The following is a 25577-nucleotide window of genomic DNA, read 5'->3' as shown; positions in this document are numbered from 1 at the left end:
GGCCGCCGGGATTAGAACCGGTGCCCATATGGGATCCTGGGCGTGCAAGGCGAGGACCTTGACCACTGCGCCACCACGCCGGGCCCAAGGACAACAAAACTCTAAAAGAACACCGAGGGATAGATGTGGGATGTAGTGGTTAGAATGCACTGGGGACACCTGCCTCCTTTGTCCGAGTTCCTGGGTTCCAGTTCTGAGTCTCCTCCTGCTTCCGGCTTCCTGCCGATGCGCACTCTGCATGGCACCTGCCACCCACATGGGAGATCTACAGTGAATTCCCAGATCCTGATTTTGTCCTGCCCCAGTCCTGGCTGTTACTGGCTTCTAGGAGGTTGAATTAGCAGATGGATTACCTGTGTGCCTGCCTAACATTTGTTTTTCTGCTTTTCAAATAAATAAACATGTGTAAAGGCGAGTGTCCTAGGTGCTCTACCCACTGTCTTCATATTTCTGAACTTGAGTGTCGTGGGACGATAACAGCCTTCACCTTGGCATTTTCTTCCCCATTGTCTCCCTGGAATATAAAGAGGCCTTCCCACTGCAAGCCATCCTGACAGAGAAATAGTGTTGTTCATTAGTCTTGTCTTCTCCTCAAGAGATATATCCCAGGATTATGAAATCTATCAGACACTGTCAATGCTGTGTGTTTAGTTTACTGTAGTACATACCTATGTACCCATGACAAAGTTCACACATTAGAAAAACATGTAGGGTCCTGGGGGCCCCGCTTCCCACCCAGCTCCCTGCCTGTGGCCTGGGAAAGCAGTTGAGGATGACTCAAAGCCTTGGGACCCCGCACCTGCATGGGAGACTCAGAAAAATCTCCTGGCTCCTGGCTTTGGATTGGTTCAGCTCTTGCTGTTGTAGCCAGTTGGGGAGTGAACCATCGGACGGAAGATCTTCCTCTCTGTCTCTCCTCCTCTCTGTATATCTGGCTTTCCAATAAAAATAAATAAATAAATCTTTTAAAAAAAAAGATACTATCATAAAATGATGCCGTTAAGAGATCCATTTCTTAATGCCCAAACATGTGAATATGTTACCTTATTTGGAAATGGGGAATAAAGATTCATATTCGTGTATTTTATTTTGTTTTAAAGATTTATTTATTTTTATTGGAAAGTGAGATATACAGAGAGGAGGAGAGACAGAGAGAAAGATCTTCCGTCTGTTGGTTCGCTCCCCAAGTGGCCGCAATGGCCAGTGGTGAGCCAATCTGAAGGCAGGGAGTCTGGAGCCTCTTCTGGTTCTCCCACATGGTTGCAGGGTCCCAAGGTCCCAAGGCTTTAGGGCATCTGCAACTTCTTTCCCAGGCCACAGGCAGGGAGCTGAATGGGAAGTGGAGCTGCTGGGATTAAAACCAGTGCCCGTATGGGATCCAGGTGTGTGCAAGGTGAGGACTTTGGCTGCTAGGTTATTGCGCCAGGCCCCTGGGTTACATTAGCCTATTTTAAACTAGATAAAGTATCCTGAATAAGCCAAGTGGATCCAGAATAGTCATAATATTCATTAAATACAGAAGAGGAAGGCAAAAGAGGAAATTGGAATGATAATATATGCTTCAGATTAAATATATCTACTCTTTCCCTGTCCCCCAGCAAAATTCAGATCTAGCAGTCCAGATGTCCAGTGTGGTGGTGTTGGAGACTGGACTTTTGGGAGGTGATTGTGTTAACATGAGCTCTTGAGCATGGAATCCTCATGATGGGGTTTTGTCCTTGGCAGAAGAAACAGTGAAGAGGAACCCATCTGTAACCCAAGCACCGTGTGCCCTCGCCAGAACCCAGCCGTGCTTGCGTTCTCTCTTGGCCTTCCAGCCTCCCAGATGCTAAGGAGGTAAGCCTCTACTGCTGGAGTCATCCCTCTGTAGTGTTTTGCTATGGCAGCCCGAGCTAACTGAGAATGTGGGAAGGACTTGGCCTAACGTTGCTGGCTTTGAAGACCGTGGTAGAAGCCCATGAGCCAAGGTCAGTGGGCTGCATCTAGAGGGTGGAAAATGCAATAGATTGCCCCCTTGGTCCACCAGAACAGAACACAATCCTGTTGACGCCTGGATCTTAGTTCTGCGAGACCCCTTTCATGTTTGTGCTCTAGGATAATCAATTTGTGTTGGCCTTTGCCAATATACAGTATAGCCTTTTATTGCAGCAGCAATAGAATGAACACAAATACTAATAGCTGTATAGACAGGGCAGACCACTGCATATTTTAGCAAGTGCAACAAGGAAGAGAAGGAAGGTGCAGTTATTAAAACTGGAGGTAAAGATGCTGGAAACTTTCTGCTTGCAAATATCTCATTCCGAACTTCAAAGGCTGCAGTCGTTTGTTCTTGCTGATTGAATCAATTCCAGGAGCGTCTCAATGGTATCTATATTTTAGTATCATTGAATAATTTATAAGAAAGAAGTTAAGATTTTATTTGCACCTAATTTCCAAATGGAGATTTCAGAGCAATAAATTGTCTGCTGTGATCCTGAAGCCCTAATTTTTTTTTAAAAAAAGTTCTATCTTAGCCCAGCTCCTAGAAACAAAGAATGCAAGTATATAAAATTCAGGTTTGGGAAATAATAAAATATCTATGCTTCCTGCATGCAAAGACTCTGTTTTTTAAATTTAGCCATTCTGTGAAGTAAAGATTCTGCGTATTTTCCCACCAAGGAAGAGGAGACACCGCGTTGCAAAGGGGAGAGGCTGCACCCGGGCAGGCTGCTTCCTGGGACTGTGCCTGAAATCATTAGTCACTGCCACATAAAGCGGTTTTAAATGGAGGAAGTGTGATTCTTAGGGTTTCAAAACCATGTCTGATTTCAAAATGAAGGCTGATCTGTCTTTTTTGGTTTTAAGTGAGCAAGAAGACCTCACAGGCCGAGGTTAGAAATCGTAAAGCAGGCACTGGCCTGCAGGGGGTTAAGCTGTCCCCTTCCGTGCTGTAATCCCGGGTGGGTGCCAGTTGAGTTCCAGCTGCTGTTTCTCTGATCCAGTTCCCTGTAAACGCACTTTCCTACCAGCAGAAGATGCTCCTTGCATGGCTGCCACCCCCACGGCACACCCAGATGGAGTCCAGCCCTGGCCACTGTGGCCATTTGGACCCGTGCTAGCCGTTGTGGATGTCTAGGAAGTGAGGAAGCAGGTGAGGGTTCTCTCTGTAACTCTGCCTCCTAAATAAATCCATAAATCTTTATAAGTAAATGAATAGATTACTCTTGTCATTAGGCAGCTTAAAATTCATCAATGGCTTCTCACTGACCTTAGACAAAAATCTAAATTCACATTAGAAAAAAGTCTAACTTCATGTGAGCTCTGCCTATGTGCTCAGCTCCATCTAAAATTCACTTTTCTCTGCTATGTTGATCTTCTTTCCATATTCATAATGCACAGGTTTCTAAAATTTTATGGAAATGAATGTTATGAAAAATGTATAATGAATTCCACAAAAAAATTGCACCAAAATAAACTGATGTTGTTATTCCACTTTTCATGGACCTTTTGAAATATATTCAATTTAAGTTCCCTTCCTTTCCAAATATTTGTTAGTGTTAAGAACTCTCCCCTTTCCCTGCCTCCTGTTCGACACGCCTGAACATCTCAGCCTAGATGGTGCTTCTTCCAGGAAGAGTTCTCTGGCCTGGTAGTCTTTCCCTGGCTGGATCGCTTGCTCTGTCATCTCTACCAACTCCCCACTCGTTACGCTGGCATTTGTCTCATCATCAGCTACATGCTCACTTGTTACAGAATCGTGTAAGTTGCAGAATCTTTTTATTTGTAAGGATTTCATTGTATTTGAAAGGCTAAGTTACAGAGAGGGAGGGAAGGAGAGACAGAAAGAAAGAGAAAGACAGAGAGAGAGAGAGGTTTTATACCTGCTGATTCACTCTCCAAATGACCTCAGCAGTCAGGGCTGGCTCAATCTGAAGCCAGGAGCCTGGAGCTTCATTAGGTCTCCTGCTTTGCCAAGCTCATTAGCAGGAACCTGGATGGGAAGTGGGGCAGCTGGGGTTCAAACTGGCACACATGCGGGATACTGGCTCTATAGGTTGGGGCTTAACCCATAATATCACACTGACAGCGAAGGTTATGAGTCTTTTTTTTGTGTGTGTCTGTCACTCTATCTCTAGTCCCAGGCACAAGCTTGTGACAAAGGATTTATACAGTAAAGGGTGTTTTTACAAATGATAAAAATAAAACCAGAGAGCTAATACAATGCGTTCAAGCCCAGCAGATGACCTGTGGCAAATTCTGTCCTTGAATGAGAATCCCACATATGTTAATTCAGACGATAATAGAGATATCCAAAAATACTTTAGAAATTGTCTGTTATGGTCTCAGACTCATCAGAATAAATTCTTGGTATGGTTTTGTCAAGATACCGAGAGGCCATTGCTATGATGTAGTTGCTAGAATGTAAGGAGATGGGTGTCAGTGGAAGGATTTCTGGGGGGACTAGCAGTGATGCTATTGCCAGCCAGTGGAGATACAGTTCAATATTTTAGCAACCAGTATAAACCTTGAGGGACAAATCAAAGGAATGTTTGCGTGCACATAATACATGAAACTATTTTCAGAACAGTTTTAAATTAATATGTTTCTACTAAGTATTAACATAAGTATTAGTAGATGAGAGATTTAAACTCAAAAAATGCTGTCATTTTTCATGTGAAAATTCGAACACATTGAAAATTCACCTTTAGTTGGCCCAGATTACTTGTATGCTGCTAGGAATTCATGTGATAGTGAAGGTAGAAACGGCAAAGTGTTTTTCTGCAAGAAACTCAGACCTCAGCCTTGTTGAACACATCTACATAGCATGGCAGCTGCTTGATGGGACGGCAGCTAGACCCGAGTTTAATGAAATGTTTCCCTGTTTGGGGCCTCAGCTTCTTTATTGTAATTAATTTTCAAATGTTTTACGACTCTTAGGGCCACAGCTCTTTCTTTCCAATTTTGGATGTGTGTGATTTTTAATGAACTCGTATGGACATAAGTGACACATTCTCCTTGTCGTGTCATTATAGATTGGTTTTGCAATTCTTCATTCTTTATATATATATTCTTTATATATGTGTATATATGTATATTCATGTATATTCATATCCTTCATGCGACTACTATAGTAATATATCTATATATTTATATTTTTTTGTCATATGGTGGGAAAAATATATTTTCTCCATTTTTCAGCTTGATCAAGTGAACTTACTTTGACCAGTGAGTATTAGCAGATGTGATATAAGTGAAAAATGAATATGTGCTTGTGTAGTCTTGCATACTGGTCCAAGAAGGGTAAAAGGAATGTAACCATAATTTACACTCAGTGCAGAGCCTGGAGCCCAGCCTGGAGTATGCTCAGTGCAGAGCCCAGAATCCTTGGGCCTCACATCAAGACCAAAATGAGAGTGAAAACATAAACAGCTCATGGGTATATTCTGAATTAATTTATGAAAACATGTGACTGTAGCCAGAAGGTAAAATCCACAGCACTCCCAAACTCTGGGAGGCCCCAAGCTTAAAAACACACGTCCAATTGTAACCAATTTTATAGACACATACCACTTAAAGTGACCCAGTTCCCCACTGTTTCACCAGGAACGTCCCTTCCAAGTCGATCATTCTGCCACACAGATCATACATAGCTGATACACTAAATATTCTGAGTTTGAACCTGGGAAGCTTGTAGAATATTAACAAAGCAAAGCACCAGATATCATGATGGATACAATGAAACCCAGTAATCCTAAAAGAAGTGGGCACGGCCGTGCATGGGTTTGCTTTCCTTCTTCTAGCTGTGTAGGAAAGTCTTGAATTGTACTGGCTTTCTCTGAGCGAGCTTAACAAGCGGCTGGATCCACACTGTGAATCTATCAAATGCCAAGGAACCTGGCGGCATTTGAGCAGCGGAGCACATGTATTGGAGCTAACGGGCATCTCAGCTCACAGCTTCCTAAGATACAAAACAGGTTCATTTTGTTTGATCTTATAATGGAAGGACTGGGGAAATCCTAATTGTGGAGGATAAATGCTGTGCCTTAAATAATCTGTGTCAGTTTGTGGCAGGCAGGAACCAGATTAATTTTGGAACACAGCATGGTAGAAAAAAAAATCCATTGATCTTATAGCCCCAAAGACTGCTGACATAACTTTTCTTGGCTTGTAATTCCTTCCCATGCTGGGCGGCAGTAAATAAATGTCAGCCATTTAAGCTTCAGATAAAGTTTATTGCTGACAACCAGGAGTCAGGTTTGGGGGGAAAAGGAATCCACAATCACTAGCCATGCTTCCTGGTGTGTGCTCAAGCTGCTGTGTTCAGGCATCTTTACCAGCCACTGTCATGGGAGCTCCACCCTGAGGTATAAAGAATAGGTCAAATGACAAAACCATCCTTACTTTAATGAATGTCATTGTTGTCAATATTAAAATTCAAAACAAAGAGTTGGTCACTAAAGGACAGTAAGGCCTCAGTGAGAATATACATGGACACGATGTAGAATAAAAATTTAGAAAGGGGGCCTAGCGTGGTAGCCTAGCAGCTAAAGTCCTTGCCTTTCATGTTCCGGGATCCCATATGGGCACTGGTTCATGTCCCGGCAACTCCACTCTTCCCATCCAGTTCCCTGAACCAGCAGTAAGATGTTTTTCTCTGTTTCACCTTCTCCCTATAAATCTACATTTATCATATTTATCAGCTCAGTGACCCGAGAATGGACACTTTATGTAAGACATACTCTGTTCTGTTTTTAAAAATGAGGATAATAATAGGACTTTAATAATCATGAGACATGTTATGAGACTTCAACATGATAACGATCCAGAGGCGTTGAGGCAGGTTTTGGACAAAGTGGTCCTGTGCCAGGCCTGGAGAGAAACTTGCCTGCACGCCACCTGCCAGAGGCAACCCGAGGGATCCCCTCACCCAACAACCCACCCACCCACCCGGCCTGCAACCCTCCGGTGGGCACCCTTCCCCGGCCCCCGAAGACACACCCCCACCGCAGACACACGCAGCAGTCCCGCCCTGGGTGTAGGGGATGCCCAGGCACCCCACTGTGGCGTGGGCAAACCTGCCCTGTGGACCGAAATCCCTCTTGTGCCTCGAAGCCTGTGGGTGGTGTAGGACTGAGTGCGTGCCTGCTGCCTGCGTGCTGACCTGTGCGTGCGTGTGTGCATCAGTCAGTGGGTGAGGGTGACCCCGTGCGCTGGAGTGTGCCGAGCGGCGCGGCCCGGCCACCCCGGCTCCCTCGCGACCCTCGGCTCCCGGTGCCCGGTCCCAGGTCCCGACCTGTGGTGGTGCCCAGCGTGGCTGATTGCTTGCTGCCTGGCTTGCTTGCTCAGCGGGAGTGAGGGAGGCTGTGGGGGAAGGGGTGGTGGTGGGAGAGGTGGTGGGATGGGGAGCGGGGAGCGTCCCCGGGGCCCCAGGTCTCCACGGGGCCCGCCCACCCGCCCTCCGGCCGGGGCTGGCTGTCTGTTACCCCGTGGGTGCGTGCGTGCGTGCGTGCGTGTGCCAGCTGCCGGGGCTCCCAGCGTCGTGCCCAGCCGTAGGAGGGCAGGGCGCAGCAGTGTGAGGCGCCCCCTCAAAGCCCGGCCACGAAGGCCATCCCTCCAGCCCTCTCCAGAGGAGGAGGAGGCAGCAGCGCCTCCCCAGCTGCGGGAGGCAGGCAGGAGGAGGAGAATGCGGGGGTGCGGGGTGAGGCACCCTGGCTGAGGGCAGGGGGAGGCGGCCTGGGAAGAGAGCTGGAGTGTCCTGGGGGTCGCTGAAGCAGGAGGTGGGCCGGTGTTGGCCTGGCGGTGTGGGCAGGGGCGGCAGCAGGCTGAAGAGCGGCTGTGAGGCGGTGTACCACCCTGAATGCGCCCGATCTTGTGTGATCTGGGAAGCTAAGCAGGGTCGGGCCTGGTTAGTACTTGGATGGGAGACCGCCTGGGAATACCGGGTGCTGTAGGCTTTTGCCCCCAGCCCGTGCCCGCTCCCTCCTTTTCCTGCCTGCCTGCCCGCCCCGCTCGCCCACCCAGCCCCAGCCCACACCCCCGACCAGCTCAGAACCCTGGCACACCACCAGTGCCCGGCCTGCTTGCCCTGCCACCTGCTACCCTGCCTACCTGCTCTGGCCTGCCCAGCTTCCCTTCCCACACGCCCCATGCAACCCAGGGGCCCGCCGTCGGGCCACTTAAATACTCTTGCCGCTGGCGTGATGAGGCATTTTGAGAAAAGATGTTCCACTAGGTAGCCTTCGAACGGGCGCTCTGGGACAATAGACACCATCCCCTTGTCTCTCGTGGTGCATTCTGAGACGTCTATATTCCCAGCACCGTTCTCCCCCCCCCCCGCCCAGTCCCCTCCGCCGAGCACAATTGAGCACAGCTGAGCCCAGCCGAGTTCAACCGAGCAGGCATGCAGTGCTATGTTCGTGTTGCAGTGGAAGGAGATGGTCAGGCTTTTATTTTTATTGGAAAGGCAGATATACAGAGAGGAGAGAGGCAGAGAGGAAGATCTTCCGTCCGATGATTCACTCCCCAGGCGGCCGCCACGGCTGGAGCTGAGCCAATCCGAAGCCAGGAGCCTATTGTCATATAGTAAACAGTTTCATTGGGAGTCCACCTTTGTGTGGAAGTAGAGATGCATACTGCCTTGTGTCCTCACATCTGGATGTGATAGTTACTCAGTTACTCCACATCCCCTTAAATTAAAAGGAACAATACAAAATCAATAACAGGAAGAAAAATAGAAATTTACAATGCCATGAAGTTAAATAACATGCTACTAGATATGATAGTCTCCATTACACAGCTACTATACATCCCTTAAATGAAAAGCCACAAAACAAAATCAACAACGAAGAAAACAAATTAACACCATGAAGTTAAATAATGTGTTACTGAATGACTAATGTGTTGCTGAAGAAATGAAAAAATCGAGAACTTTCTTGAAGAAAATGATGCTACTGTCTGATCTATGAGTCAGTGAAGAACTTAATGAGAAAGGGTTTTTTTTTTTTTAGATTTATTTGTATTGCAAAGTCAGAGATATATATAGAAAGGAGGAGAGAAAGATCTTCCATCCAATGATTCACTCCCAAAGTGGCTGCAACAGTTGGACCTGAGCTGATCCAAAGTCAGGATCTTGCAGCCTCTTCTGGGTCTCCCACATGGGTGCAGGGTCCCAAGGCTTTGGGCCACCCTCCATGGCTTTCCTAGGCCACATGCATGGAGCTGGATGGGAAGTGGAGCTGCCGGGATTAGAACAAGCACCCGTATGGGATCCAGGTGCATTCAATGTGAGGACTTTATCTGCTAGGCCAAGGCGCTGGGCCCCAAGAAAGCATTTTGAAGAGATAGAACAACAACAACAAAATCAAAATCTGTGAGATACAGTTTCTGCTCATCTTTGTTGGTTCAAAATCTGGAATCTTTCTGACTCCAACTTTGTGCTTGTGTAGACTGGAACAGCAGTCCGTGGTGGCTCATTCCTTGGCCCTGCCACCCTTGTGGGGACCCAGATTCAGTGACAAGTTGACCCTAGCTCAGCCCCGGTTGTTTTACCCCTTTGAGGAGTAAATCAGTAGATGGAAGCTTTCCTCGGTTTGTATCACTCTGTTTTTGAAAAAAAAAAAAAAAGAACAAAATTTTAAATGTAAAGTGCTACCGTTTGAGTCTCCCAGGGGTCTGGTGGCTGGAGCGCTGGTGTTGGGAGTGCTGTGTGCCTTTAAAGAGTCTAGCCGGAAGTCCTGGAGCCTCGAGCCCTTGCCTCCCCCCACCTCCCGGGCCCCGGGCAGGTCTGCCCAGCGGTCCCCCGGCTGTGCCTCCTGTTGGCCTGCACTCCTGCCGGGGCGATGCCATCCACCAGAAGCCGAACCCATAAAGGAGACCGCCCCACCTTGGACTTGAACCTGCAAACCGTAAGCTGTATGTAACTTTACTTCATTACTGCGCTTGCTTCTGTTGTATTGTGGCTGTGAGAAGGTGACAAATGCACCAAGTGTTGATTTTTCAATGAAAGGAATAGGGATTCAAGCTTACCCAGGCTAAGCTGCCTCTAATATTTTCCCAGTTGAAACTTATTTCCTTGCACGCGGACATTTTTATGTAAATAGTCAAGAGAAATCAGACTTCCTAGAGACCCAAAATTAAAACTTGCCCTTTCATTTCTTTTTATTAAGTTCTAGGAAATACAAACCAATTTATAGCAACGGGAGACAGTGTGGCGAGTGTCTAGGTGTGTGGCAGACAGAGTGTTCGTTCTAAAGGCAAGGCTTTGTGGAGCCAAAGGATTAGGTGTGTACCTCCAGTGTCCTGCTTTGATGTGTGTGCATACACTTGTATATATGTATAGGATTGTGTGGAAGCTTGCCGGATTGTACTTTGAATATGTGCAGTTTGCTGTGTGATAACTCACTAATGCTGTTGAGACGTCATTAGGTTGATAATTATTAATTGCAAATCTAAAAAAGTTGATCTTTACCATGAGCGGATGGGAAAATAGACACTCCCAAAGCCAATGCTAGCATGAGGGTGGTGCCCATTATCTGCTCTAAGATCCACCTGTGTCAGAGTCCCCTGGGCGCCTGTTGGGGCGTGCCTCCTCACCTCCTAAGTCAAGTCAGGTGTGGCGTGCCTGCCTGTGGGCAGGCTGCTCAGCCGTTCCGTGTTGCTGGCTCCTGCAGAGCGGGGCTGCCTGTGGGCCAGCTGCACAGCTGTTTTGTTCCGAGTGAAGCTGGCTCCTGCAGAGCGGGGCTGCCTGTTGGGGCATGCCTCCTCACCCTCTAAGTCGAGTCAGGTGGTCGGAGTGTGTTGCGAGGGGCACGTGCCTGTGGACAGGCTGCACAGCTGTCCTGCGTGAAGCTGGCTCCTGCAGAGCGGGGCTGAGTTTTGGCCATTTTAGCGCTCTCCTTTTGGCTGTGATATATATTATTTGCTGTTACTAATTTCTAGATGTTCTATAGTTGTAATTATGATTTCTTGGGAGTTTCTTGGTAGGTTGTTTCGCTAAAAAAGATTGTTTTCCGTTGGTTGTTTTATTTTACTTAATTTCAGATTGTTTCCATTTTTTATTTGTTCTTCGCTGCTTACATTTTTATTTCAGTGTGATGAAAAATACTGTGGTCTCTAGAACATTGAATTTTTAAAAATATGTTGAGGTTTCCTTTGACTTAATATGCTCTGATATCAAATTTTGTGATTGTCAATTGTAACCAAACATTAGCCTCGGTTGAAAACGGAAATGCCACACGCACCTGTCCTCGGGACGGACGTGATTCCAACGTGAAGGGTGCTGGGGACTGGTGGCTGAGCTGGCGGCCCGCGGGCTGGTGGGGTCTGACCAGAGACATCTCACGCACCTGCAGCTGCTCTTAGCCAGGCAGTGTGGACAGCAGCCTCGGGTTGTTGGTGGGGACTCAGTGAAACCCCGTGAGGGCCCTCAGGTGACAGGACGTGTCACACAAGTTGTGTGTGTGCCTGCTCTTGCAGCTTGCCCTGCCGGCCCACACCGGCCCAGGTCCAGGGGGGCAGGCTGCCACTTGCTCTGTACTGCTGCTTGGGGTTACTCTGACTTTAAATAACAAGGACAAACCCATGTTTCCCTAATTACCAAATTCAAGCGACTCTAGAGAAGCGCCTTCTGAAAGCTGCGTGGATTTCTTGCTCCGTTGCTCTAGCCTGTGTCCGTGGTGCCAGGCTTTCCTGTGGTTGTAAGGTGTGGGGGCCACCGTGGCGGGTGTGGAGCCTCTGCCTCACCCTCTGGGCTGGCCGCAGCGGCTGTTCCACTTCGCAGGGAGACACTGCTCTGCAGTGGAGGCCTCGTGCTAACCCTGGACGGCAGTGGGGGGTCTGTTAACTTAGCAAATCATGTTTCGTTTTGGTGCCTTTTTGTTGATAAAACTTCTTAGTCCTTACATTTAGAGATACCTTTCCTAGATGCAGAAAAATTTTACCTTTTATTTGGTGTTTGTTTGTTTGTTTCATCAATTCTTTTTTAGAAATATCAGTTAATAAACCTGGCTTTGTTATCTTCCATAGCTAATATTGTGGGGGGTGAGAGTGGGACAGGGGAACAAAAACAGCAACAAAAATAGTTAATAGTGCTCACTCAGTAGGTTTTATTCCCTTTCCCATCGCATGTAGCCTCTGCCTCCTTTTTACTTCATTTCGTCTTTCCGAACCACAGTATACATTTTTCTGCGATGTACCAAAACCTCTATCTGCTTTTTAAATGTGATTTTCATTTCTGTAATCTCTTTTTGAGCTTGAATTGTTCTCATTTTGTTTTTAAAACCTCATCTCCTTTAGTCATCTTAAATATGCTTTGAAAAAAATTTGGGGGCCCGGCGTGGGGCCTGGTGGCTGAAGTCCTTGCCTTGAACTCACCGGGATCCCATATGGGCACCGGTTCTAATCCCAGCAGCCCTGCTTCCCATCCAGCTCCCTGCCTGTGGCCCGGGAAAGCAGTCGAGGACAGCCCAGAGCATTGGGGCCCTGCACCCACGTGGGAGACCTGGAGGAAGCTCCTGGCTCCTGGCTTTGGATCGGCACAGCACTGGCTGTTGTACTCACTTGGGGAGTAAATCATTGGATGGAAAATCTTCTTCTCTATCTCTCTTCCTCTCTGTATATCTGACTTCATGATTAAAATAAATCTTTAAAAATTTTTTTTTTAATTTTTCATTGGAAAGTCAGATTTACAGAGAGGAGAGACAGAAAGAAAGAGCGTCCATCAGCTGACCATGCCCTAGGTGGCTGCAAGGCTGGAGCTGAGCCGATGTGAAGCCAGGAGCTTCTGGGTCTCCCATGTGGGTACAGATTCCCAGGCTTTGGGCCAACCTCAGCTGGTTTCCCAGACCACAAGCAGGAAGCTGGATGGGAAGTGGGGCTGCCGGGATTAGAATCAGTGCCCACATGGGATCCTGGCACATGCAAGGTGAGGACTTTAGCGTGCAGATTAGGTTGGCGTAGGTGCTCAGGACTCAGCTTTCCTCACCCGGAACGCCTCCGAAGGAGGGCCTGGCTGGCCCCAAGTCCACTCTTCTGGTCAACTTGCAAGCTTTCCCATCACAGTGGAAAACAAAAACAAAAATCCTCTAAGTGAACCTATTGAGGGCATTCCACCTCTCCGAAATATTACTTTGAAAACAAAAATAGGGGCCTGGCGCGGTGGCACAAGTGGTTAGGTCCTCGCCTTGCACGCCTGGGATCCCATATGGGCGCCGGTTCTATGCCAGCAGCCCCACTTCCCTTCCAGCTCCCTGCCTGTGGCCCGGGAAAGCAGTCGAGGACGGCCCAAAACTTTGGGACCCTGCACCCATGTGGGAGACCCGGAAGAGGCTCCTGGCTTCGGATTGGCATAGTATTGGCCGTTGCACTCACTTGGGGAGTGAATCATCGGAAGGAAGATCTTCCTCTCTGTCTCTCCTCTCTGTATATCCTCCTTTCCAATAAAAATAATAATAATAATAAAAAATATTCAACTACCCAAATCAATATCCTGAGGTTTACGGAACTAATAAATTTTGCAATAAAAATGAAAAGATGTGAATCAAATTTTTTTATTCATCGTGTCTCATTTTGCAGAGAAGATCACTTCCTAAACAGAGTTGGGACATCAGGAAAGCAGCATTTCAGGACGTTGGCCAATCCAGCAGCTCACCAGCTACCATCATTCCTTCGAAGCGTTATTCTTCCTAGAGATACGGCTGCATTTTCTGATTCGAAAATGAAGACACGTCCCTAGAACTCAAGTCGATGCCTCACATAGATATAATCAGCAAGTTATGTGGCGAATGAGTCTTCTAATATAAACAGTGATTTGGGGTCCCCGCGACGGAAGCGCTTGTACTATTCTCGTGTAATTTTCCCGGCAACCTTAAGAAGCAGGGCCGGTTTTGCCTCATTTTGTGCTCGAGGGAAAGGGGTGGAAGTGTTAAGTGTTGAATGAAAGGAGGTATTATTATGACTGCCCTTGGTTGCTAAGCAACAATCTGCCGTTCATATAAAAGACAAAAGCGAACTGATTACCTGCCTTCCCTCGTGAGGCGGGATCCATTTTTCTGAAGCCTTTAGCATTCATTTCCATGGTTTCACCTGGATGAAACGTGGTGGGCGGTAAACACAGCACAGGATTCTAGGGTTGGAAGTGCGGGAGAGGAAGGCATAGAAGCTCAGACTGCTCACCAGTCCCAGCCCAGGGCTTGCGTTTCTGTAATTCTCACCAGCACTGAATACACGCGCTTCAGAGTCTTGATGCTCACACATCTTGCTCTCTCTCCTCTAATTTGCTGTCCAGAAAGAGCCGACTCAGGTTCAGTAGCGAGGAAAGGAGTAGCTATGGGGAATGTGCATCAGATTCGGGCTGGTTTTGAATACGCAAGTAGAAACAGTTTGGCAAGGCGTGCTTAAGAATCCTGTGCTCCTGGTGGCAGTCTATGCATAAAGATTGCAAAGAAGTTCACAGGTTTGTAAGGAAAATAGAGCCAGAAATCAGCCCACCCAGTTCAGACTGCTAAGCCCCGCGCACACCTATGTGCAGGCTGTTAGACGGAGACCTCAGAGGGCATGACTTTGTCCCTGCAGCCTGGGGACGGCAGCGAGAGCCGGCAGCTAGCCAACAACGCTTCATGTCTTGGTGCCTTGGGTGTGCGAAGGCCTGGGCTCTGGGACGCCTGGTTCTTGTGCAGGGGACTTGTTTCTCTCTGCGGTTTCCCCATGACTGCAGGACAGGGTGCAGGGAGGAGTGGGCTCGTCATGCCGATTGCAATGGCACTGTGTTTCCAACATGTGCAGGACTATCCGGAGGTGATGCAGCGAAGCCACTTATGAGATGTGTGGGGAGAGCCAGTCACTCCCCCCCTCAAGTCCTTTCCCTCGTGCACAAAATGAGGCAAAACTGGCCCCGTTTCTCAAGGTTGCTGGGAAAATCACACAAGTAGTTCCGTCTTAGGGACCGCAAACCACTCAATTTATAATAGAAGACTTCAGCGACATTTCAGATGGATCTTGGTTATTTTTATGTATTCTTCTGCTACAAATGAATTATGAGTTAATAGTGCCATCTTAAGGATTATGCGGCCCCATGATCTTGTCAATTTGTCATCTTTTTCACGTCTAGCAGCGCGGGACCTATTGACCTCTTGCTGGACATTGCGTCCTGCTCGGTCCCTCTGAGCTGCGTGCCCGACGTGCGCGTTCGCACCAGGAGCCAATCCCACGCACCCAAGTCCTGGTTTGCATTTCATCTCTCAACAATGACCACCTGTTTGGTGTTCCACCGCCTCTCACACAACTGCCTAACACAGCTGTATGCAGCGAACATAGTCATATGTGGACGAGTAACTTTTTAAAAGTAACTACTAGGAAAAAGGTAGAAGAAATATCAGATGGTTAACTTTATTTTTTGAGTCACACAGAGAGGGGAGGCCTACAATGCTGGCTCACTCAAGTGCCTGAAAGCAGGGGCTCAGGGGTGCAATGCCACGGGCGGCGTGGGTCAGGCGGTGCGGCTGCTCAGCCAGGCCCAGGCGAGCACCTGCCGCGCAGTGTACCCTAGGAAGGTACAGCAGTGGCTGTTGTCTCTGCTTTGGGATCCTTCCATTTTCAAACTTCTTAAACACGGTCATGAAAATGCAAAATGCACTCCGTTAACGAAACTGCTGGCCACCGATGAGAGCTTGTGGCACGGAGACACTGAAGCCAGCGAGGCACACGCCAGCCGAATCCCGCGTGTGCTATCACGCTGGCACACGGAGGGGCTCCTTTATAAAGGACGGCTCGTTCGCCAGCCCGGCAGTTACTTTATTTTTTAAATTACGCGGCGAGAGGCCGAGGCGAGGAGGCCGCGCAGTCGCCGCCCCGTCTGGGCCTAGCGCCAAGCCCTGACTGACACAGACATGGAGTCCCGCGGCAGGCCAGCTTCTCCCTGAGCCGGGCACGGGGGCCACGCGGGAGCGAGGCCCGGGAGCGCCTCCGCGGCCTTCTAGAACCAAGTCCACAGCCCTGCCCTGACGAGGTCGCCCTCAGCACTTCTGGACGCTGCAGAACGTTCTCCGCTCTCGGCCCGTGGCTCCCGCCCTCAGCCCCGCCCCCAGCCCGAGGCTCCCGCCCTCAGCCCCGCCCCCAGCCCGTGGCTCCCGCCCTCAGCCCCGCCCCCAGCCCGTGCCCCCGCCCTCAGCCCCGCCCCCAGCCCGTGGCTCCCGCCCCCAGCCCGTGGCTCCCACCCTCAGCCCCGCCCCCAGCCCGTGGCTCCCGCCCTCAGCCCCGCCCCCAGCCCGTGGCTCCCGCCCTCAACCCCGCTTTTAGCCCGCGGCCGCCGGGTCGGGGCCGGCCTTGCACAGGTGCTGTTCGTTCGGGCCTCCAGCGGCGTCGCGTGTCGGGTCGTTCGCGCGGGAGCCTGGCACGTGCGCCGTGGCTCACTGTGAACGGAAGGCGCGGGAAGGAACGGGAGCCGGGATGGCGAGCTGCAGCAGCAAGGCGCCCTCCCCGGGCGCGGCGGCCTCCGAGAGCGCTCTGCCCAGGGAGCGGGCGTCCGAGGTGCTGAGCCAGAGAAGGGCCGCCGCTACTCAGGCGCCTCTGCCACCGGCGGCCGGGCGTTTCGTGGAAGGCTCCATCGTCCGCATCTCCATGGAGAACTTCCAGTGAGTGGCCGGGCGGCCCGGGGCGCGGGCGGGCCGTGCGTGGGGCCGCAGCGGGCAGGGCCCGCAGTGGGGACGTTTCCCTGGACCTGTCCAAGGCCAGCTGCCCCTGCAGGCCCGCGAGCTGACGTTTGGGGATGGGGAGTGCTGGCGTGCGGCCCCTGCTGGCCTGCCCCGCAGCCCCGGGCTGTGCAGGAGCTGAGGCGGGTATGCGGTGCACGCAGCTCCGTGCGGACCAGCTCGAGGGAGTTGTGCGTGGGGACGCAGTGGGAGTCAGGAGGGGCCTGTAGCCTTGGCTCTCGGGAGGCGCTGGGCGCATCTCGTCCCTCCTCGGACAGAGCTTTGGGAAGCAGGGGTAGAAGTCTTTTTTTTTTTTATTATTAATAAAATTTATTTTGACATTCTTTACATACTTAGAGTAAGAAGGTTCAAGGGCTACAGGAAAGTGGATAATACTAGTACGTTTTCCATATTGTTACCTTCATGTTTAAAAGGGGGGTATTAAGGGAGAAGGCCCACCCAATTTCCCACCCTCCCAAGTCCCGGGTGTAGGGCATGCTCTGAGGTTCTTGCTCAGGTGGTTTTGATATTGCAACAGTTATGAATCGCTGTCAATCTTGCCACTCCAAGCACTATGAGGTCTTTGAAAAATCCACTGATTGACATAGTCCATCATAGCTGAGATGGTTGGTTGACCCGTTCTGTCTTCTCTCTTTTCTTCGTTAAGGTTCTGAGTCCAGCATTTAGATTAGGAAGATCTCCAAAGAAACTTCTTGTATGTGCTAACAAGTACAGGGCCTGGCACCGTCCATCGCTCCAATCAGCTGGTGGTTGTAATTGCTGGGTTGGTTCTGTTTTCACTCCCGACTTCCACTGGAACCAATGGGTGTTGCAGTCCAGCCTGGTTCTGCCCAGCACATACTTGGCCCTCACCTAAACCAGTGGGAGCTGCAGCCTAGTTGGAGCGACCCACAATAACCCCCACCAGGACCGCCCCTACCCTGGTTTGCCAGTAAGTGTAGCAGTAATCCAGTCTGTCCCACACCCCATCCCACCCCAGCCGCTGTTTAGTTTTATGTCCTCCCGTGGAAGTGGTAACCCAAGAGGGATGAGCCCACTATTACCCTCCCAGGCCTCTCCCACTCCCAGATTCCAATTGATGCTGCCCAAACAAACCTCGCCCACTTTAATTCTGTTTGTACCAGTAGGAATAATCCGCCGAGCCTGGCTTTTCCCTAATCTAGTCCACATGAGGCGCACAGGTGTGGTAGCTCTGCCTAGTCTGGTCTGCCCCCATCCCAGCCCATGCTCTCCTGCGGAAGTAGCTATCCTGCAAAGGAACCCTCCCTTATTCACCTGCTGGCTCTGCCTACTTCCTTTCTTGTTCTCAGGCTGGTTGGACCCTGCGGTCCCCTCCGGTACAGGCAACCTCACCTCGGCATTCCATATTGTGCACTAGTCTTTGTTGCGACCGAACCTGGGTCGACCCACACTGGTGCTTGGATTTGCCAGTGGATGACATGGACAGATTCAGCCTGGTCTTGCCCCCACGTCTGCCAAGTGTATGCCAGTGGGTAGCTTTCCATGGCCTTTTCTGGGCTGTTTCCTGTCATGTTTTTTGTGCTGACCTGCCAGGTCTGTGTCCTGCCAGAGGAGTTGCCCAGGCTCCTCCATCAGAACCTCTCCCAATGCCAGGTTACACGCTTACCAGTGGGTCCATGAGCCAACCCTACTCAGTCCACCTCCTGTCATAGCAGGAACTGTGGCTTTTCCTGACTGGCCTTCCACCCAATCTGGTTCTTGCTGTTGGATGTTCCAGCCCAGCCATGGTTTGTCCATACCTACGTATGGCTCACACATGGCTCAGTAGGGGTTTGTGACCTTGCCTAGTCTATCACACATCTGCCCTGGTCCTCCAGAACACCAGGGGGAGTCGGGGTCCAGCCTGGTTCGGTGCATCCAATCCCAGTCCACACTTGTGCCAAGGGAGACTGCAACTGTATCCAGATCAGAACGCAGCCCCCCCCTCCAGGCCACGCGCCTCTTTGTGGGAACCTCAGCCCAGCTAAGGTTGTCCCCTTTGCTCCCCAACCGGGTCTGTTCCCAGCCATAGCTCACTCGCATGCCAGTGGTTGCTCTGACTCAGCTTGGCACAGCTCCTCACCTGTCCCAACCTCTGCCTTAGACACTGTGGCTTCGTGTCCCTGGCTCCCGCAGACCAGTAGGTACAAGAGCCTAGCTTGGCATGACCTTTGTTCCCTCCTGGTTTCTAGTTTTACTTGTGGGCTAAGGTTTGCTCATTCGTACCAGATCTACTCTGTTCCCTACCAGTTGACACATTAGCCAGCCGTTAGAGCTACTTTTGCAGGACAAGCCCCAAGCCCAGGCTTCTGCATGGATTGGTATTTGGTGCCCAGCATTATTAGTGATTACAAATTTTACAAAGGAAGAGTTACTGCCTGTTTCAGGTCCGAGAATCACAATGGGTTCAACCTGGAGCTAATTAAGCAGCGACTCAAAGAACCAAATCCCCAGAGCTACCCAGCGGGGCAACCAGCAGGCGAAGCCTGGCACCAATGGCGCACTGGCCGCCCAGACACGGCTCACCATGTGCCCATGGCAGCCATCCGGGATCCAGGCATGAGACGCCCCGTCCTGAGAGCCACCAGCTGCCGGGAGGCTGCTGGAGGTTTAAATTCCCAGGCCCAAGGTCGTGCCCCTCCCAAATCCCCTTCACTGCCCAATGAGGGCGGCGGGTGGGTGCCGGACCTGCCCAGTCCCAGAGGCCTCCCCCCTCGGGTCTACTCACCCCAAAGGAAGCAGCCTCTGGAACCCAGCAGGCCGGACACGGCTCACCATGTGCCCATGGCGGCCGTCCGGAATCCAGGCATGAGACGCCCCATCCTGAGACCCACGGTAGAAGTCTTCGGTGTCGCAGGCCCGGGTTGAGTTGGTGTCGGGCGATCACAAGGGCTGCATGGTGGCTGTCACTGCGTGTGGACGAACTGTGCGCGAGCCCTGAGCCCAGGGCCTCCAGTGGGGAGTGGCGGGGTTCCTGATCCCCTGGGAGCAGGGAGGAGGACCACCTGGCAAGCACGCAGGCCCGGGGGACACGGGCAAGAGGAGAGTTTGCACAGAGCAGAAGGTGAAAGGAAAGAGGCTGTGTAAAGATGCATTCTAATACTAAATGGTAAGGTACTGTGCCGAAGGCGGGCGCTTTCAGCAGAATAACGCATACCTTGTAGTCCCTGTGACTTGGAAGTTACCTGTGGGACTTCTGCGAGTTTTTCCAGAAGGAATTACAAGGGTCAGGAACTCGGAAGAAAAGTCCATCGGTGAGAGGTTTGGTAATCGTGCACGTAGGGTAATTGTTGGTGCTGCAGAGATGGGGCTGCCCTGAAAGAGATGTCAGTAGGGGATGGGAGGGCGTGTACAGTTCCCAGGGGGTGTCCACTGCCAGTGGGGGGTGGGAGGTGGTGTATAGTCCCCGGAGGTGTCCACAGGCAGTGGGGGGTGGGGGCTGGTGTACAGTTCCCCGGAGGTGTCCACAGCCAGTGGGAGGTGGGAGGTGGTGTACAGTACCCGGGGGCGTCCACGGCCAGTGGGGGTGAGTGTTTGGCCAACACCGGGTCCTAGGTTGATGTCACATACAGGACGCCCCGCTGCCTTGGGCCGCCAGCTGCTGAGCAGAGCAGGAACTTTATTTAAAGGCTGGAAGGTGGAGGAGGTGGAGCGGTGTGAGGAGTGAAGGTCAGCCATCCAGTGGAGGAAAAGGTGACGCTTGGCAGGAGAGAAGTAGGGCAGGGGTGGGCTTAGAGAGAATTAGCAAGAAAGTAGAAAGAGCAGGAGGGCTGGGGGAGGGTCCAGTGAGGGCAAGGTTGCTGGGAGTGAGCCAGGGCAGGTGAAGCTGGGAGAGGAGGCTGCTGGGTGAGGACAGACTGCAGGGAAAGGCCAGAAGCACAGGTGACACCGGGGCCGAAAGTGACAGGACAAGAGCGCTGTGCAGAGACAAAGCAGAAGATCCTTGGGGGCAACATTACCAAGGATCCTTGTTCCAACTCAGCATCTTCTGTTACCGAGTGATACTTGCATTTGTGCCAACTGAGTTAGTGTGATGAGATGGTGTCATTGATTGGACGGTGGGTGATTGATCTGATTAGAGGCAAAAGAGGACACAGGCCTGCCTGGGATTCTGATCGGAGTGATGGGGCTGTGAGTGAGCCCAGACACCGAGAAGCCAGGGACGGTGCTTTGGCCGGGAGGGTGACGATGGTGGATTTAGTTCTGAATGTGCTAGGGTGACCATTGTGCCACATCCAGGAGCGGTGTTGAGGCGGAGTAACACTGACTTGAGGAGGTCGTCTGACTCCTTTCCAGTGTGTGGGTTCTGCTGAGCCATGGGGAGCACCCAGGCGCCCAGCAGGGGTGTGCTGTGAGAAGGGAGCACTCCCGGGAGCTCAGGGAGGTGGGGATTTGGCACTAAGAATTCCTTAGAAAGGGATGGTTGAGTCAGGAGTTGATTGTCAGGTCATTTCCCAAAGTTGTAGTCATTACAATAAAGGATGCTTAGTGACTGAGCGCCCAACAGAACAAGTGTCTGAAAGCGGGTCGTTGCTGTGTAGACAGTGGGACTAGAGGACCTTCCCCTGGAGTTACTTTCTTACCCTTGATGCATTTCAGAATGGTCACCGTTCAGAAGTGTGGTTGATGCGTGCTGGCTCAGTTGTCTGGGCATTAGTCCTGGTGGCACCGAGCACTGGCTGAAGTACCACAGGCACAGCGCGTTAGTTTGGGTTCCAACCCGGGGTCTTTAGACCTAAGAGAGCTTCCTTCACATTCTGCCGAAGGCCTTGGCAGCTAGGCAGGGTTCCACGTGAAGTGCCGGCAGCGGGCACCTGGAGGCCCCGGGGCTACCTCAGAGTGCCCTGGCAGGAAGTTCCTTCTCGCTCCTGCGAGTGAAATTGAGCTCCGTGTGGACCGGCGCTAGGTTCTCTGGTGACACTATTGGCAGCATGGAGTCTTCATGTCACCTTGAGTTGATACATAGCTTCCTTTTTCTGTTTGAAATAAAAGTGGTTGGATTGTTTCAACTGTTGGAATATGTAAGCAGCCGATAAGCATTCTGATGGAAAAACCCACAGATGTCAGATAAGCCGTAACTGCTTGTGTGAAGATTGTTTTAAAATTGTCTTATTTGTGTAGTGATAACTTGATAAGTTATAAAAATGCATCTTCACTCACTGCAGTTTATATTTTTGATATTTGATAATTACTTTCTCATTTCTTTCACTGAATTTCTCATCGTAGATTGTAAGCGCCCTTGAGCTGGATTTGAAAGGAATTTGAGATGCTGTAGATGATGAAGAGAGCTTGATAAGAGATGATAAGATGTAAAGGGCACACTCTTATCTCTGTTTAATAATTTCACATGTTTGTAATTTAGAACATACGATGCCTGCGAAGTGTCTCCCGGACCCAACTTAAACATGATCGTTGGACCTAATGGAACAGGAAAGTCGAGTATTGTTTGTGCCATTTGCCTTGGACTAGCAGGCAAACCTGCTTTCATGGGACGGGCAGATAAGGTGAGTTAATTTAAGTACCTAAAAAATAAACAGGTAAAGTTGTTGCTTGTCTTTAGCAGCCAACGTGTTTCTATTTCTCAGTTACTGGCTTACAGTGAGGTTGTAGTGGTTGTGTAGAAGCAATGTGACAGTGGAGGAGCTGAAAGCAGATTTCCATTCCTGGAACTATTCTGGACTGTATTCCTTGAGAATCTTTATAAGGATAATTTGATGGGCCACCTCTGTGGTGCAACGGGTAAGTCCACTGCCTGCAATGCTGGCATCCCAGATAGGCATCGGTTCGTGTCCTGGCTACTCCACTCTGATTGCGCTCCCGCTGATGGCCTGGGAGAGCAGCAGAGAACGGCCCACGTCCTTGGGCTCCTGTGTCCACGTGGGACACCTGCAGGAAGCTCCCGGATCGGCTCGGCTGCTGCCGCTCGGGCCATTTGGAGAGCGAAACAGCCGGGGGAAGACCTCTCACTCTGCTTTCTGTAGCTCTGCCTGCACAATAAAAATAACCAAATCATAAAATGAAGAAGCAAATGTAAATCCTTTGAGGGAAAATACCTCTAATCTAATCCTCATTAGTTCCGAGAAATACATACAAACACTCGAGGGCTTAGGCATCCCTGTCGTGTGCATTTGAGGCAGGAATTTGGCCCCACGGCCTCCAGCCAGATGCTGCTGCCCTCTCGTTCACCAGGGAACGCTTCACCCTCCACCAGGGCCATCCCGGACTCAAGACTCTTTCTCCTGCAGGCCAGCCGTGGACAATCGGCCACCGCTGATGTGCCACCTGCCACAAGACACCCAACGGCTGATGTGTGTTCTCCACAGAGTTCCTTCTCACCAGGACAGGTAGAGTAGCAACATGCCTGGATCCCTCATTTGTACCGGCTGCTCTCACAGCACGCAACGGCATAAGTTGTGCAAGCCAGGGGGACAGGCACCCTCACCAGTGTGTTGAAGGAGCTGCTGAAGAAACCATCAAGGGGTGGAGTCGGGTGCTGTGGGGTGGTGTGGGGTGTTGTCCCAGTGGGTCAAGCCTCAGCCTGCCAGGCGGATGGTCTGTATGGGTGCTATTTTAAAGCCTGGCTGCTTCCCCTGTGGTCCAGCTCCCTGCTGGTACTCCTGGGAGAGCAGCAGAGGATGGTGCAGGGGCTTGTGCCCCTGTGCTACTGTGGGAGATCTGGAGGAAGCTCCTGATTCCCAGGCTTGTCCTGGCCCAGCCACTGCTGGCTCTGGTGGTGGTCCCTGGAGAATTGAGCCCGCAGATGCAAGAAAGATTGCTGCCAGTTAAACTGCATAACCACCTGGAAAGTGCATAATCCAGGAGTGAGAGACCTGGGAGGGAAATAGTGGGTTCCCCCCCTCTTGGGTTACGACTTCCACGGGTTGGCACAAAAACTAGGACAGGGGTTGGGGTGGCTAGACAGAGAGGCACTCATCGACACCCATGAGGGCTTGGTTGTTGAGCTGCTTCGATGGATCTAAGCTTCAATGCCATTTGCCATGTACGAGAGCCAAGGGGGATGTGGGACAGACTACACTGGTCTGCTACACATACTGGCAAACCAGGGTAGGGGGCAGGCCTGGTGGGGGTTATTGCGGGTCGCTCTCACCAGGCTGCAGCTCCCACGGGTTTATGTGAGGGCCAAGTATGCGCTGTGCAGAACCAGTCTGGACTGCAACACCCACTGGGTGCTGTTTCAAATCCTGGCTGCTTCCCTTGTGGTCCAGCTCCCTGCCGATCAACCTGGGAGAGTAGCAGAGGATGGTGCAGGGGCTTCTGCCGCTGTGCCCCTGTGGCACTGTGGCCCTTGTGACCCTGTGGGAGATCTGGAGCAAGCTGCTGGTTCCCGGGCTTGTCCTGGCCCAGCCACAGCTGGCCCAGGTGGTGGCATTCAGGGAAGTGAGCCAACAGATGCAAGAAAGTTTGCTGTCTCTTCCCTCTCTGTTCCTCTGTGCTTCAAAGCAAATAGGACAGAGGGAGGCAGGAGGGAGGGAGGGAGGAAGAAAGAGACAGAAAGCTGCCGGCCTCCTGGTAGGGAGCTTGCTATGTGCGGTGCTTTGGCTCTAGACTGCTTTTGTCAGCCAATGCAGACCCCGAGGGCGTGCATAGAGCTTCCACCATGGGACTCCTGTGCAACCTATCAAAAGAGTGTGTGTGAGAGAGAAAGCCTGTGTGGCTGTGCTGCTTCTCTTTTTTGGGCAGGAGAGCCTAGATGAGCATCCTGCACTGAGTGCTGGTGTCCACTGGAGGGCGCACGTAGCCGCCCTTTCTACCTCTGCTGGGCTCGGGCTTTCTGAGCTCTAGACAGCCCAACTCAAGGCATCCTAGCATCAGGTGGGGGTCCAGGACAGTGTTCCCGGACACGAATGGTGGGAAGATCAGGGGTCCAAGGCCAAACGACCCACATACCAAGGCCCGGTAGGGGAAGAGGGCACTTGGGCCCTTGTATCAGCCTGGGTCTCTGTGATAGGAAGTGGCAGGGTGCCTTTAACAGCAAGGTACTACGTCACGGCACCGAGAGAATCCTGGGATAGGGTCCCACGTCAGCGTCCCCACAGGCCCTCTGGGAGATAGAGTCCCACGTCAGCGTCCCCATAGGCCCTCTGGAGCCGGAGTTACACAGCAGCTGACTGGCGTTGAACTTTGGCAGATGAGGTACCAGAAACCTTACCACCACCACCCTTCCTCGCAGAGCACCGTGAGATGCAGGCCCGTGCGTTCTTTAGCAAGTGGAGCAGTGTTGTGGGCTAAGGAGTTGACTAGCACTTGTTAAGCCGAGCACTACAGTGAGTGGGCTTGGGGCTAGAAGCACCTGGTCTCAGCTGTAGCCAATATGCACTAATGAGGGTGTAGGGTAAAGAGTAAACAAGAAACAGCTGAAAGTTCAAGAGAGAAGGGAAGAAAGGTAGGCCTCAGAGAGACTTCCACCATCACTGGTCTCTGCTTGGTGCCTCAATCTCTCAGACCCTTGTCGTGTCTCACGTTCCTGGAGCAGCCGGCCGTAACAGAGCAGCTTCCCGGTGGGCTGCGGAGAGGGCTTCATGTATTTTTACATGTGTGGGGTGGAGTTTAAGAAGGCAGACTCCACTCGGCCCTCCTCTGCCTAGGTGGGTGGTGTCTGGGCATGGTGCTCATAAGCCAGGAGCAGGTGGATGGGTAAGTAGGCACCAGAGGTCACCAGCCATCTGGAATAAGAGGTCCCAGGCCCTAGCTGCTCTGAGAGCACCCTGGAACATGCAGTCCTGCTGCCCAGCAGGTATGACGGTGGCTGGGGAGCCACCAAGGCCTGCACAACAGAGGGCTTTAATGGCCTGTGCTCCCTGCACAGGAGAGGGTGCGCAAAGCTGCCCTTTCTACCCCTAGCTAGCACTTGAGGGCTCAGGCATCCCTGTC

At 51.3% G+C, this 25577-nt stretch overlaps 1 pseudogene; it reads left to right on the top strand.

The window, feature by feature from the left end:
* Nucleotides 1–7819: 7819 nt before the first annotated feature.
* LOC121161726 lies at nucleotides 7820–7934 on the top strand (annotated as a pseudogene).
* The last annotated feature ends 17643 nt before the right edge of the window (nucleotides 7935–25577 follow it).

Source organism: Ochotona curzoniae, unplaced genomic scaffold, assembly GCF_017591425.1.
Source record: "Ochotona curzoniae isolate NIBS_2020 unplaced genomic scaffold, NIBS_Ocur_1.0 contig_48, whole genome shotgun sequence".
Classification (NCBI taxonomy): Eukaryota; Metazoa; Chordata; class Mammalia; order Lagomorpha; family Ochotonidae; genus Ochotona; species Ochotona curzoniae.
This window is presented reverse-complemented; position numbering and strand designations above follow the sequence as displayed.